This window comes from Takifugu flavidus, unplaced genomic scaffold, assembly GCF_003711565.1.
Source record: "Takifugu flavidus isolate HTHZ2018 unplaced genomic scaffold, ASM371156v2 ctg545, whole genome shotgun sequence".
Classification (NCBI taxonomy): domain Eukaryota; kingdom Metazoa; phylum Chordata; class Actinopteri; order Tetraodontiformes; family Tetraodontidae; genus Takifugu; species Takifugu flavidus.
In genome coordinates, this window is record NW_026622159.1 from 1 (window position 1) to 13,994 (window position 13,994).

At 43.7% G+C, this 13,994-nt stretch overlaps 1 long non-coding RNA gene across 1 annotated transcript; it reads right to left on the reverse strand.

Annotated features, from left to right (window-relative positions):
* Window positions 1–1,405: 1,405 nt before the first annotated feature.
* Window positions 1,406–7,084, reverse strand: LOC130520827 (uncharacterized). The gene is made up of 3 exons (XR_008949070.1): window positions 6,974–7,084; window positions 3,949–4,024; window positions 1,406–1,724 (listed from the first exon to the last, which is right to left on the reverse strand). It is a non-coding gene; the product is annotated as an uncharacterized LOC130520827 (long non-coding RNA).
* Window positions 7,085–13,994: the final 6,910 nt, after the last annotated feature.

Sequence of the window (13,994 nt, forward strand, 5' to 3'; positions counted from 1 at the left end):
GTTAATTACTGTATTTTCACGACTATAAGGCGCACCTAAAACACTGAGATTTTCTCAAAAATCGACGGTGCACCTTATAATATGCTCCTTGTGTGTGGACCGAGTTCCAGAATCTGCTGGGTGCCTTTGGTGGATGCACTACGATAAACGCTCCACCCATCGATTAGCGGCAAACCGTAAGGACCCCCTAAAATGGCACTGGTCAAGCGACACGCGTATGAGGCTTACTTTAAACTGCAGGCCATCGAATATGCGGCTGAAAATGGCAATCGAGCAGCTGCAAGACATTTTAATGTAAATGAGTCCATGGTCAGAAAGTGGAGAAAGAAAGTGAACTGCGCCAAGTGAGAAAGACAAAGCTGAGTTTCCGCGGGAACAAAGCAAGGTGGCCCGAGCTTGAAGACCGAGTGGAACAGTTGGTTGTGGAACAACTGGAAGGGGCGTCTTTACTGTCACCATTCGACAAAAGGCCAAAGCGATTCCTGAAGAAAGGGACACTGAGCACTTTCAAGGAGGTCCGTCTTGGTGTTTTCACTTCATGAGGAAGCGGCATCTCTCCATACACGCAAGGACAACTGTTGCGCAGCGGCTGCCCGCGGATTACCAGGAAAGGGTGGCCATCTTCCGCACCTACTACAAGATTACCGCACCCAGCCACATCACCAACATGGATGAGATCCCTATGACTTTTGACATCTCTTTGACCCACACAGTGGAGAAAAAAGGGACCAGCACGGTGGCGATACGCACAACGGGGCATGAGAAGTCGTTGTTCACTGTGGTTCTCAGCTGCCACGAAAACGAACAGAGCGCTGGATAGCGGAAGGCGAACAATCCTTCACAAAGACTATCAGGCAGCGGCGGGCAAGTTATGCCACCATGGACTGTAGATGCATGGGCTATGATACCGTCTTCATGTATTGTAAGAGCTTTCACAAAAGCCGGCATCAATGCTGAAGCGGAACCGGTCGGTGAGTCTGATTCAGATGATGAAGAAGAGGAATTCGGGATGCTGGACATTGAAATAGCGCAGCTGTTTAATTCAGATACAGAAGATGAAAACTTTGATGGTTTTGTGGCGGAAGAATAAATATTTTGTTCAATAAATGTGTCGAAACTCACCATTTTACTTCCATTGTCATTTTTTACTGTATGTTTTAGCATGTGCCTAATAATACGGTGCGCCTTATGTATGTTTTAGATACAGATATTGCACCCGTAACTGAGACTGTGCCTTTTATTACAGTGCGCCTTGTGGTCGTGAAAATACGGTAAACTAACAACTTACAGTGGTGTATTTTCACATTTTTTGTACTAATATTAGTATTCTCATATAAAATTAACATACAAAAGAAAAGAATGAATGAAACTGCCTCAAATGAATGAATGAAAATACCTCAGATGATTCAAATAATTGCTTATAATTTATTCAGTCTACAGCCGACACTCCTTTTACAACTGATACTCTCATGCTTCTACTCTCTGCCTCTGTCTTGCTTTTCTTCTCTTTCAATCTGTTTGTGTTGGCCTAAAGTCTTTACCCTCTACAGTGCATCCCGGTGTCATGCAGGGCTGGAAATCTTGAGTGTGTGGACATGGCACAGTAGGGTCCAGCTGTGCCTTCAACATCCTCTGTCTCATCTGTCGACCTTTCTCACAAGTAGCACTGCTACACGCAGACCAAGGAGACCACTCCGAGTAAATGCATGTCTCTGGTATGTTATCTTAAAAGAAAAACAAAACAAAATGAATGACATTTATTCTTTTAGCACACCCTTTCACCCCCCCCCCCCCCCCCCACCTAAAAAAAACAACCCAAAAAACATATATAATACAATATCACAGAGCTCACCACAGGTGCCTTTCGACGGGAGGTGGGTTACACCCGGGATAAGCTGTAAGCTCATTGCAGTGCTCCAGGTATTAATGTCTTCATTTTAAATTAATACACATATAAATTTGTTAGACATGGAAACCTGCCTCTTGCCTTCTCACCAGCTGAGGAGCAGATCTATTTGAAATGGTTTGGTCTGTTAAGTTTTATGATTGTATATTGGTTAGCTACTGTCCCCTTACAGCTTCAAGATTCAAGGTTCCAGGTACGTTTGCCCCAAGGCAGGATTAATTCCACCTGCCATTGACTCCACTTATTTTGAAAAACTGTCATGCCATTTATTTCTGCAAGCTAGGATTCCAGAAAATCTGATTGAGATGAAAGGTTGCGCATCTAGACGATAGCTCTCCAAGTTATATTTCTGAATGAATTACAAGACACACAATTAGCTTAAGGCCATGATGGTCAATATTTATTTCAAGGTCTGACTGCAGACTTCTCATCTCAGGCTGCTTCCAGATCTCTTATCTCAGGTTAACTTCTCAGTTCAGGCTGCTTTCTCATCTTAGCCCCTGAAATAACAATCTTTTGAAATAAGAAAATCGATCTTATTATTATTTTTATTGTTTTACCAAAGGATACTAAGGAACTGTAAGGACAATTTTACCACCTCAAAATCACCATGTAAGATGACCTGATGATTTGATGATAGTGCCAATTTTTATATTCAAAAAACTGATTACATGGGTTATGTTTGCTGTTTTACTAGCTGAACTGTTGCCCCTACAACTTGTCAAGTTTCATGGCTGAGATTCTGTGGACATTTACTGTTTACTGCTCTTGAGCATCATCATCACTCCTTCCCAGTGGTCCATTAACTGTCCACAATTAAGGTCCACAATGTCCATTTCCCACACTCTGTATAGCATCAAGTGGTTCAAAAGCCTTTGGGACATCTGAACTAGTCAGTACTTCTATTTCTCAATTTCAGGCAGATGGACAGAATTCAGAAAACACCACTGTTTGCTATTTTTCTAATGTGGGATGTTTCCTTGATGTACAGGTATAGTCTTCTGGGTGTCTATACCTGGTCGATCACAAAAATGGCTACCTTCAAGACCTAAAACAATGTCTATCCTTGACCCATGGTTGTCAAAAGAATAATTGATCTTCTTTGGAGCTTGGTCAAAAGGCCTACTGTACAAAATAATGCAGTGCTACCTATATCAAGAAATGTGAATGTGTGTACTACTCCAATCCCTTTCTTGGCTTTCAGTATTACTGGCAAAATTGAAAGTTTGCAGCTATTCTCACCAGCACCATTTTCTGGTTTGATATCCTCTCTGGTGAGGATCATTGGTTTGAACCAAAGCAACAACTTTCCATAGCGCTGCAACTTCACCCCAAAAAGAGTGTATGTCATCCGGTTAAACTGATGGCCCTGCTACATCCAAATCCATATAAGAGCTGGCAATTTTATGCTTGTTGCCAAAATGCTCCTGAAGTAAAGATTTAGCCTTCCAGTATCATCTATCTGTCAATATGTTGGCAGCTCCTTACTACTTACCTCGGACTCTCATGTATTGCTCCGAGCAAAATAAAAAGTATTTGAACTTTTCATTCTTTCTGTCTAAATAAAAGGACTTTGGTACTAAAGGAGATCACATTCTTATCATGATTTTTCCTTGTCTCCAGTCCTGCCTGCCACGTCCATTCTTAATACTTCAATCAGCCCAAATATTTTCTCCCTGATAAATCCATTTAGTTTGATTTATTTTGGCAATAAAATTCCTTCTACCCTGTTTCCAGTCTTGGTTTGCATTTTGGGTTTGGCGTTATAGCTGGCAAGACCTTAACATTTCTGAGAGCTGTAATCCACGAAGAACCTTCTCCCTGACCAAGAATCCTGAATTAACTTCAGCTTCTGTTGACCAGCACCCATGGCTGCTACCAGTGATGCAGAATTAATTATTTTTGTCATTCTGTCAATAGTATATGAGTGACTTCATCCACTGTGTCTTTTCTTTAAGGTTCATCTGGGGACAAATGTGAGGTTAATCTGAGGACAAGTGTGTATATAATTTTTTTGCGTTTTGTTTTTGCATATACCACACCTTCCTTCTTTTCCTCGTGTCCAATATCAGTCATGATGTCATCTAGGGTGTCTGGTATCACATTACATTGTTGCCCCTGAATGCACAAAAGAAAACCCGTTTCACATGTTTTACACGTATGCGACTGTACTTGTGTGCAGAGACACATATTGTCATCAAACTGCAATAATAAATATAGAAACATAATTGCTGATGGCGCCGCACGAGTGGCAGCCTGTAACAGCAGCTCCTGCTCACCTTTGAGCTTTTCGTTACTTTTTTTAAACTTTTTTTCTGTTCCTCCTACTTTTGTTTTAGTGTGTTTGGTTTGGTTTTATCTTCATCATGCATGCAAGACTTGTGGAGTTTGCACCGGTGGCTCTACTTGTTTTTTCACTTTATGTTACCATGTCCAGAGACCTGTCGTGGAGCTGCAGCTCGCTTGTGTATAGCAAGGACCAGCTGTTCACCCTGCGGAGCTCTGCGGCGCTGCCTGAGGAGCGACCCGATGTGCCCCCCGAGCTGAAGAGAAGGAGACGGAGACGCCGCGCCAGGGTCGAGCGCCACGCCAGGAGGAAACGTTATGGGCCTATCCTGACTTCCATCATCATGGGTAACGTCAGATCTCTCCCCAACAAGATGGACGAGCTGGCGGCGCTGACCCGGCATCAGCGGGAGTACCAGGAGTGAAGCTTGCTGCTGTTTACTGAGACCTGGCTAACCGCGCTAATCCACGATATGGAAGACGTTCAGCATCGTCCCAGTGCCAAAGACACCGCACCCCAAGGAGCTCAAGAGTTACAGGCCGGTAGCTCTGACGTCTCATCTCAAAAAGATGCTGGAGAGACTCATCCTTGTTCATCTGCGTCCACTGGTTCTTTACGGACCCGCTGCAGTTTGCCTACCAGCTGAACATCGGGGTGGATGATGCCGTCATCTACCTCCTTCACACCTCCCTCACCCACCTGGAGAAGGCTGGAAGCACTGTGATGATCATGTTTTTTCGATTTTTCCAGTGCATTCAACACCATCCATCCCAGGCTGCTGGGGGACAAGCTGCAGGTAGCTGGGGTGGATCACCACCTCACAACATGGATTTTAGACTACCTCACACAAAAACCATAGTTTGTCAGAGTGAAGGGCTCCAAGTCACATCGGCTTCTCTGCAGCACCGGTGTCACACAGGGAACAGTTCTGGCTCCTTTCCTGTTCACCCTCTACACTGTGGAATTTACATACTGTTCATCATCATGCCAACTCCAGAAGTTCTCTGATGACTCCGCTGCTGTTGGCCTCATCACTGATGGGGACGATGGGGAGTACAGAGGACTTATTGAGGACTTTGTGGACTGGAGCCTGCGGAACAACCCTCCAGATCAACGCCAGTAAAACCAAGGAGCTGGTGGTGGATTTTCGCAGGAGTAACACCCCCCATCTGCACCGGTGAACATCCTGGGAAAGGACGTCGATGTTGTGAAGTCCTATAAGTACTTGGGTGTTCACCTAAACAATAACCTGGACTGGACACACAAAACAGACGCCCTTGTAAAGAGCAGCAAGAGCAGACTGTTCCTGCTCAGGAGGCTGAGGTCTTTTGGAGTGCAGGGACCACTCCTGAACACTTTTTATGACTGTGATGGCATCTGCCATCTTTTATGGGATAGTCTGCTGGTTCAGCAGCATCACGGACAGGGACAGGAGGAGGATGGACAGACTGGTAAGGAGGGCCAGCTCTGTCCTGGGATATCCTCTGGGCTCAATGGAGGTGGTGGGAAATGGGAGGATGATGGCTAAGCTGTCATCCATGTTGAACAACACGTCCCACCCCCTACAGGCACTCTGACACACTGGGCAGTTCATTCAGTGAGTGGCTGCTAGCGCTGTGAGAAGTGGTATCGCAGATCTTCGCTGGTGTCAGATGCACATGAAACATTATGACCGCTGCTCGAGTGCACAATAAACACAATATAAGATCAGTACAATTAGCATAAATATGTCAAATTTACCAATGGACTCACAATAACTTTACAATTGTCTAATAGCATTTCAACCATTCTGCACACACTGAACATTATATATATATATATATATATATAATAATGTGTGTATGTGTGTGTGTGCGTGTGTGCGTGTATACAGTATGTGTATACAGTATGTGTGGATAGGTCAGTGGTTTCAACCCCCAATATCGAGATTGTTTACAAAGCCCAAATGACAGACAGAATCAGGAAAAGAGAGTTGTGGTATGATAATATGATGGGTGTAAGTTGAACGTGGCTCTTCTTTATGAACTGAGACAGTGCTCATGTACCTGTGACAAGACCCTGCAAACTTCTGTAACTAATTAAACTATTATGTTATGAATACAAATCACACATTTCATTGATTGAGAATCGATTTTTCCTGAAAAAATGAACAGCTTGATGTTGCCAACCTTCCTCTATTGTTTCCATATCCTCTAACAATCATAAACTGCAATCAACACAAACAACAGTGTTTCTCCCTCTGCATATGGACCCAGTCTGTCACCTTGCTAAAATGCAAATTAAGTGTGTGGTTTGCACTTGTTTACATGTAGGTAGAGTAGCCTACAACTTACCAGATAGTCCTACAACGTCCAACACCTTCGTCTAGAAAACTACTCCACCTTGGCCTTCAAGTGAGTTGATAATGTCAAGGGGGTGAACCTAGAAGCCTTAGACTGTTATGTTGGAATTCATTGATTAACCCTCTGGATGTGTCATGGGCCTATCAGTGAAACACCCAAGAAGAAGGGTGCCCACTTTATAACCCAAAGAATGCAATCACTTACTTGGCATCCCACAGTTTTAGTGGGGTCTCAAGAATTCAATAAAGGATATTATCATCTAGTCCTATACAACAAAGCAGCTTTAACAGTATCAATTTGTGCACTATGCACACTACACCTCATTAGCCTGTTTTTTCTGAAAAAGGGTTGTTTTTTTCTTTAAAATATTCTATGTGTGTTTAAAGGAACAGAAAGAATACTTTTCTTCATAAGTTTACAATACAGGCTTAAGTTTACCGTTCTCGCAATGCGTTCCACTGTTATCCTGGCTAAGGGGATAATAGCACCTCCCTCTGGGTCATAAAATGGACTCTGGGGATGGTCCAAGCTTGTCAAAGGTCGAATCTTTCCTGGGGAATAGTGGGCTTGTTTGGTGACTGCAAAATAACAAATTGTGAAAATTAATTATTTTTTCATATACAATAAAAAAGTTTTAACTGCAACAGTTTAAACGGTCAGAATAGAGTGATGTCATGCAGTGCCTGCCGGCTCATTAACTAAATAGGCCTGTGAGAGGCACTAGGGAGAAGCCAAGGGAAACCCAAAACCACCTGTTTTTAAATGCTAATTTAGAGCACTTAACGACTGATTTCATTTAGGCTGAATTGATGACCATTACAACCGGAAAACTTTTACATATATGTGTGTGACTTGTCATTAAATTATCTTAAAAGGTGTAGGAAGAGCGACAAGTTCAATACGAAGCTGGATTTTCTATGGAAGCTCATGGCAGACTTGAGCGGAACTGACAGTGCAGCAGCTCATTTTATAGGGCAATGATTTATTGAATGTTCTAAAAGTGCTGTTTGTGAAGTGGCAGAGGCTTGTAGACAACTGGAACACTTTTGGGGGAAAACCTGGTCTTATTAGGAGAGACGGTGTTCATCCTACCCGGGATGGTACCCTCGCTCTTTTCTAGTAACTTGGCCAAATTTTCTGAGTTCTCCGATTTATTATCTGACTTGGTCCTTAGAACGGACAAAGTCATTATCATTGGAGACTTTAATATCCATGTAGATGTTGTAAATGACAGCTTTAGAAATGGCTTCATTTCATTACTTGAGTCAGTTGGTTTCCTTCAACAGAAAAACTAACCAACTCATTGCTTCAACCACACCCTTGATCTATGTAGTTCTGACTTACGGTGTTGAGGTGGAACATGTGTCAGTGTTTCCTCAGAACCCGCTCCTGTCAGATCATTCTCTGATCACTTTTACATTGATGATTAAGGATTCTTCTATGTTCAGAACCCAGTCTGACTATAGCAGATGTCTTTCAGATAATGCTGTAGCTAAGTTTCAGGAAGCGATCCCTGTGGTAATCCCATGACCACCGTGTGCTTCTCCAGGGATCATCATTATAATCTTAGCCCTGCCGAGGTCCACTCTGTTGCTGAAGGTGCAGCAACCTCACTGAGAATCAAGTTTGATTCTGTTGTCCCCTTGAAAATTAAAATAGTAAATCAGAGATGTGCCCCCTGGTATAATTCACACACTAGGACCCTTAAGCAGAAAGTGTGAAGACTAGAAAGGAAGTGGTATTCTTGTAAAATAGACAGCTACCATTTAGCCAGGAAAGACCGTCTGGCAGTTTACAAAAATGAACTCCGTAAGGCTAGAACATCTTATTTTTCTTCTTTAATTGAAGAAAACCAGAATAATCCCAGATTTCTTTTCAGCACTGTGGCCAAATTGACCAAGAGTCACAGTGTTTTAGATCCACTTATCCCTTAGTGGTGAAGACTTCATGAGCTTCTTCACTGATAAAGTTCTAGCTTTCAGAGAAAAAGCTAATCAGGCCATCCCAACAACTGGACCATCACCATGTGCTGACTGTGGGAACATACAGGGTCTCCAACAAGCCCTTAAACTCCTCAACCCCTATATTTTTTCTGAGGCTTCTTTGCTAACTCCAAAATCCAAGTCCACCACGTGTCTTTTAGATCCCCTCCCAACACACCTGTTGAAGAATGTTTTACCAATGATAGGCAGATCTATCCTGGACCAGATCAATTGTTCTTTAGTGACATGTTATGTAACCCAGTCCTACAAGGTGGCAGTTAACCGTTGCGTAAAAAACATCACTGGATCCTGATGTGTTAGCAAATTATAGGCCGATATCCAACCTTCCTTTTATCTCTAAAATTCTTGAGAAGGTGGTGGTGACTTAGTTACTGGAGCACCTGCAGAGAAACAGCCTGTTTGGGATGTTTTAGTCAGGATTGAGAGCTCATCACAGCACAGAAGCAGCACTTCTTAAAGTTACTAATGATCTTCTCATAGCTTCAGATCATGGACTGGTCTCTATGCTGGTTCTGCTGGACCTCAGTGCTGCCTTTGATACAGTTGATCACAGCAACCTGTTACAGAGACTGCAACATATGATTGACATTAAAGGGACAGCCCTGGACTGGTTTAGATTGTATTTATCAGATAGATACCAGTTTGCTCATGTCCATGGTGTCCCCCCTTCATACAGTAGGGTTAGCCATGGAGTTCCACAAGGTTCTGTACTTGGACCAATCCTTTTCAACTTGAACATGCTTCGCTTTGGAAACATTATTCAGCAGCATGGGATAGAGTTCATTGTTATGCTGATGACACTCAGCTATATCTATCCATGAAACCAGAGAAGACAGTTAGTGAAGCTTCAGACCTACATAAAGTCTTGGATGTCTTCAAATTTCCTTCTTCTTAAGTCAGGAAAAACCAAGGTCATGGTGTTTGGTTCTGAACCTCTCAGGGATAGATTAGATCACCTTATCACTCTAGATGGTATCTTCCTAGCATCTAGTCTGTCTGTGAGGAATCTTGGAGTAACTTTTGACCAAAATCTGTCCTTCAACTCACACATTAAAATAGTCTCACCTGAGAAACATCACAAAGTTCAGGAAGCTACCAACACGGCATGATTCTGATAAGTTATTCCATGTATTTGTTTCTTCCAGGCTGGACTATTGTAATTCTCTATTATCAGGGTGTTCAAAAAACTCTTTAAGAAGCCCCCAGGTGATCCAAAATGCCTCAGCTAGAGTTCTGACAGGTACTGACAAAAGAGATCTCATAACTCCTGTACTGGCATCTCTTCATTGGCTGCCCATTAAATTTAGAATATTTTTTTAAATTCTTCTTCTGACCTACAAGGTCCTCAGAGGCCTAGCTCCATCCTACCTGGAGGAGCTAGTGGCACCTTATCAGCCCAATAGACCACTCTGCTCTCAGAATGCTGGTCTACTTGTGGTCCCCAGAGTCTTTAAAAGTAGAATGGGGGGCCGTGCTTTTCGCCATCAGGCCCCCCCTTCTGTGGAACCAGCTTCCTGTCCAGGTACGGGAGGCTGACTCCATCTCTATTTTAAAGATTAGACTTAAAACTTTCCTCTTTAAAAGCTTATTATAACTAATTCTGTAGTTGCAGTTACTATCCAAGACAGACAAATTATCATACTTAGGGGTTTTTCTAATTATTAGGTTAACATCTTAGTCATGCTGCTATAGGCCGAGGCTGCTGGGGTCCAGAAACATGATCGCCTGACAGGCCTCTGTCACCCCACTGGGTCGTGACTTCCTCTCCTCTCCTCTCCTCTCCTCTCCTCCTCTCCTCTCCTCTCCTCTCCTCTCCTCCTCTCCAAGTAGATCATTGATGATGTCGTTTCCTGTATAGTTTCTCTGCTCTAGAGGTATAGCCGCCTTTATAGCTGTATGCTGGCCTGCCGACCTCTGACCCTGCTGACCCACTCTACTCTCATACCAGCAGATTGTGCTATTAATGAATCTCTATGATCTCTGCCTGTTCTCTCCTCTACCTATCTTCTCCCTTCTCTCTTTTTCTGCCCCCCCCCCCCCCCCCTTCTGTATTCATTTACAGGTATCGCCGCCTTTAGAGCTGCATAATGAACTCCAACACCGCTGACCCACTCAACCGGCAGCTTATTCAATATAATGTATTTTTGTATGTATTTCCATGCTCTATGCCTCTCCTCCCTCTCCTCTCCTCTCCTCTCCTCTCCTCTCCTCTCCTCTCCTCTCCTACCTATTCTATTATCTGCCTGTCCTCTCCCTTCTCCTCTCTCTCTACCCATCTGGCCATCAGCAGGAGGGTCCCCCTACACGAGCCTGGTCCTGCTCAAGGTTTCTCCTTGCCACTGTGGCTGTTAGGGGTCAGGCCCTGGGATCTGTTAAGCACCTAGAAACAATTTTAATTGTAACAGATGCTATATAAATAAAGATTGATTGATTAATTGATTGATTGATCATGTGATTCTTGTGTCATTTGAATTTTCACTTTTGAATTTTGATTGACATTGATGACATATCACTGATATCATTGTATAGTCATTGATACTTGCAAATTTTTGAGGAATACACACTAACTATCACTGTGAAATCTGTTAGTCGGTGATATGCTGAGACTGAGACTAACTGTGAGACTAAGGTAATTAAGCTTTATTATAAGTGTTGGTGTTACGGTTTAGTTCGAAAAGGACCTGAATGCAGACAGGAAACAGCCAACTTGGTTTCAAAAGGGCATCAAACGCTGCGAGAGGGATAAACACCCTGGCACATAGAAAAGATCCTGTGCAATTCTTCACAAAAGGATGGAGGTGTGGTGACCTTAAGAATGAAGTAAAGAATTTAAAAACAAAAAACAAAATCAGGAAGCTCAAATGAAGTGAATCCCAGGCCTATATAGCCAGTCTATTGATAATTGGAGTAATTTGAGTTTTTTAGTGGATTTAGGTGCTGATGGGTGCATCACCAACCAAGAGGTGGTGAGGTAGTCCAACTTTCCCACAGTGGAGCTCCCGAGCCAGTCACTTTCTTGAACCTCAACGGTAAGCCACTAATGTATCAGACAATGGCACTCTCTCTTAAGATTTTTGGGAACCATCATGAGGTGGTGAGGTCAGTTTTTTGTTGTTCCTCATCATCCCCCGATGTCCTCAGGTCCTCCTGGTTGAGACTCCATAACACTCATTTTAACTGGTCGTCATGCATGCTCACTGGCCTGAGCGCTTTCTGCCACCCCAATTGTCTTCAGTCCGCTCAGTGCTCCCTACCTGCGAGCACAATTCCCCCTTCTGAGCCACCCGACCTGTCAATGGTGCTAGTGGAATATCATGATCTTGCAGAGGCATTCAGTAAAAAGCGTACTCTCTCTCTCTCTGCCTCCTTATCAGCCCTCTGACTGCTGCATCAACCTCCTTCCCAGGGTGCCGCTTCCGTTCGGCAGGTTAAACCACCTCTCCAGAGCTGAATAGGAGGTAATGGAGAGGACAGGAGGTAATGGAGACATGACAGAGTAGTGCAGAATTTTTCTTTGTACAACAGGATGGTTCCCTACAGCCATGCATTGACCATCGGGGTCTCAAGGAGATCACCATGATGAATAAGTACCCTCTTCCTCTCTTGGACACTGCCTTCAGTCCTTTTCAAAAGGCCCGGTTCTTCACCAAGCCCGACCTGAGAAATGCTTACCATCTCATCCCGGATCTGGCAGGGGGGATTAGTAGAAAACAACCTTCAATACACCCCTTGGACACTTTGAGTGTCTAGTAATGCCTTTTGGTTCGACTAATGCCCCGTTCTGTTTCACACTTAGTCAATGGGGTGTTGCGAGACATGCTCAACCGGTTCCTATTTTGTCAGTTTGTTGACGATGTTCTTATTTTTTGAGACTCAAGAGGAGCACATCCAGCACGTTCATTTAGTTCTTCAGCACCTCCTTGAAAACAAGCTGTATGTGAAGGCCCAGAAGTGAGTTTTATGTCACCTCTGTCACTTTTCTGCATTTCGTCATCCAACAGGGGCAACTCTGTCCGCATCCATCGAAGGTGAAGGCCGTGGTGGAGTGGCCAACTCCTTCTTCCTGAAAACAGCTTCAGCATTTCCAGGGCTTTGTCAACTTTTATCGACAATTTATCTAAGGTTACAGCAAGGTGGTAGCCCCTCTGACCAGTTTGATGCAAAACCTCAAGCCATTCTGCTGGTCCCAAGAGACTGGGCCTGTGTTCTCTCAAGTCCCTATTTCACCTGCAGTTCTATTTTGGTCAACTTGGATCCCAGTCAGTTTGTGGTAGATGTTTCTGCCTCACACTCTCTCTCAGCAAGATCCTGTGGACCAGAAGCTCCATCCCTGTGCTTTCTTTAGTCGTCGACTGACGACCCTACACTATGATTCCTAGGTAATCCAAGGTAAGATTTCTGTGTCAACTGGACTGTTTTTTCCTTGAAGATGTTTCACCTTCTCTCCAGAAGGCTTCTCTAGTTCTGAACTCACTTGAAAATATCGCCTAATTACACATTTTTCACATTAACAGTCACACTGTGTATTCCTCAAAATCTCTGCTTCCTGTTGAGTCGTTGGCAGGGTCGTTCACCGAGTTTTGGTTTGTGTGTCTCTCCCTTTGTCTGCTTGGTCACATGGTGGTGAATCACCACCTTTTGGATTATTCTTGGAAGGAAAGGACTGCATTTTTTATAGGTGATAGGAAGTGCCATAGCCCACCACCTCTGTTTAAGGATGGTTTTTCCAATTTGACATGGATGGCTTCCTGGACGCTGCTCTCGAACCAGTGATCTTCTCTGGCTTGTACCCGTACTTGACTGTCCTCAAAGGATTGCCTGCTTTCCTTTAGGTGTAGGTGTACTGTTGAGTCCTGACCTGAAGAGGTGGCATGTCTGTGTTGGGCCATTCCTTTATGGCAGTGCTTCTCAATTATTTTCTGTTACGCCCCCCCTAGGAACAAGAACCCCCCCCCACCCCCGCCGTGACTATAATTAGTATAATTTGCCTATGAAATTGTTATAAGTACACCTCTGCATAACATTGTATCCTTATTAATATTAAAGAAAACAAAAAAGAAAGAAATATAGACCAAAGCCGGATGATTGTTGCCAATATTCGGCACGTTTTTGCCGAAAAAACTCAAGCGGCTGATCAGCGTGACTGGGGTGTAATGTCTTTAAGTGACGCCTTCATTTATTTGGCTTCATGCTGTCCTGCCAACATTTTTAGACACAGTAAACACACCGGTCTTTCCTCGTCTCCCACCGTAGTCGCAGTGAAGCCAAGCGCTATATATGCTTCGTCATATTTCCTCGTCTTAGCTTTCGGGAGACTTTCGTTTGTCTCATTATCTCCGTCTCTCTCCGCCTTTCTTTTAATCACTGTTAAGTATTTTTTCATGCTGTCTCTTGGTGGTTTGTTCACTGCACTTCCTATCTCTTGCTCTGTGGTGTGTGCGCGCGGGATGTGCAAT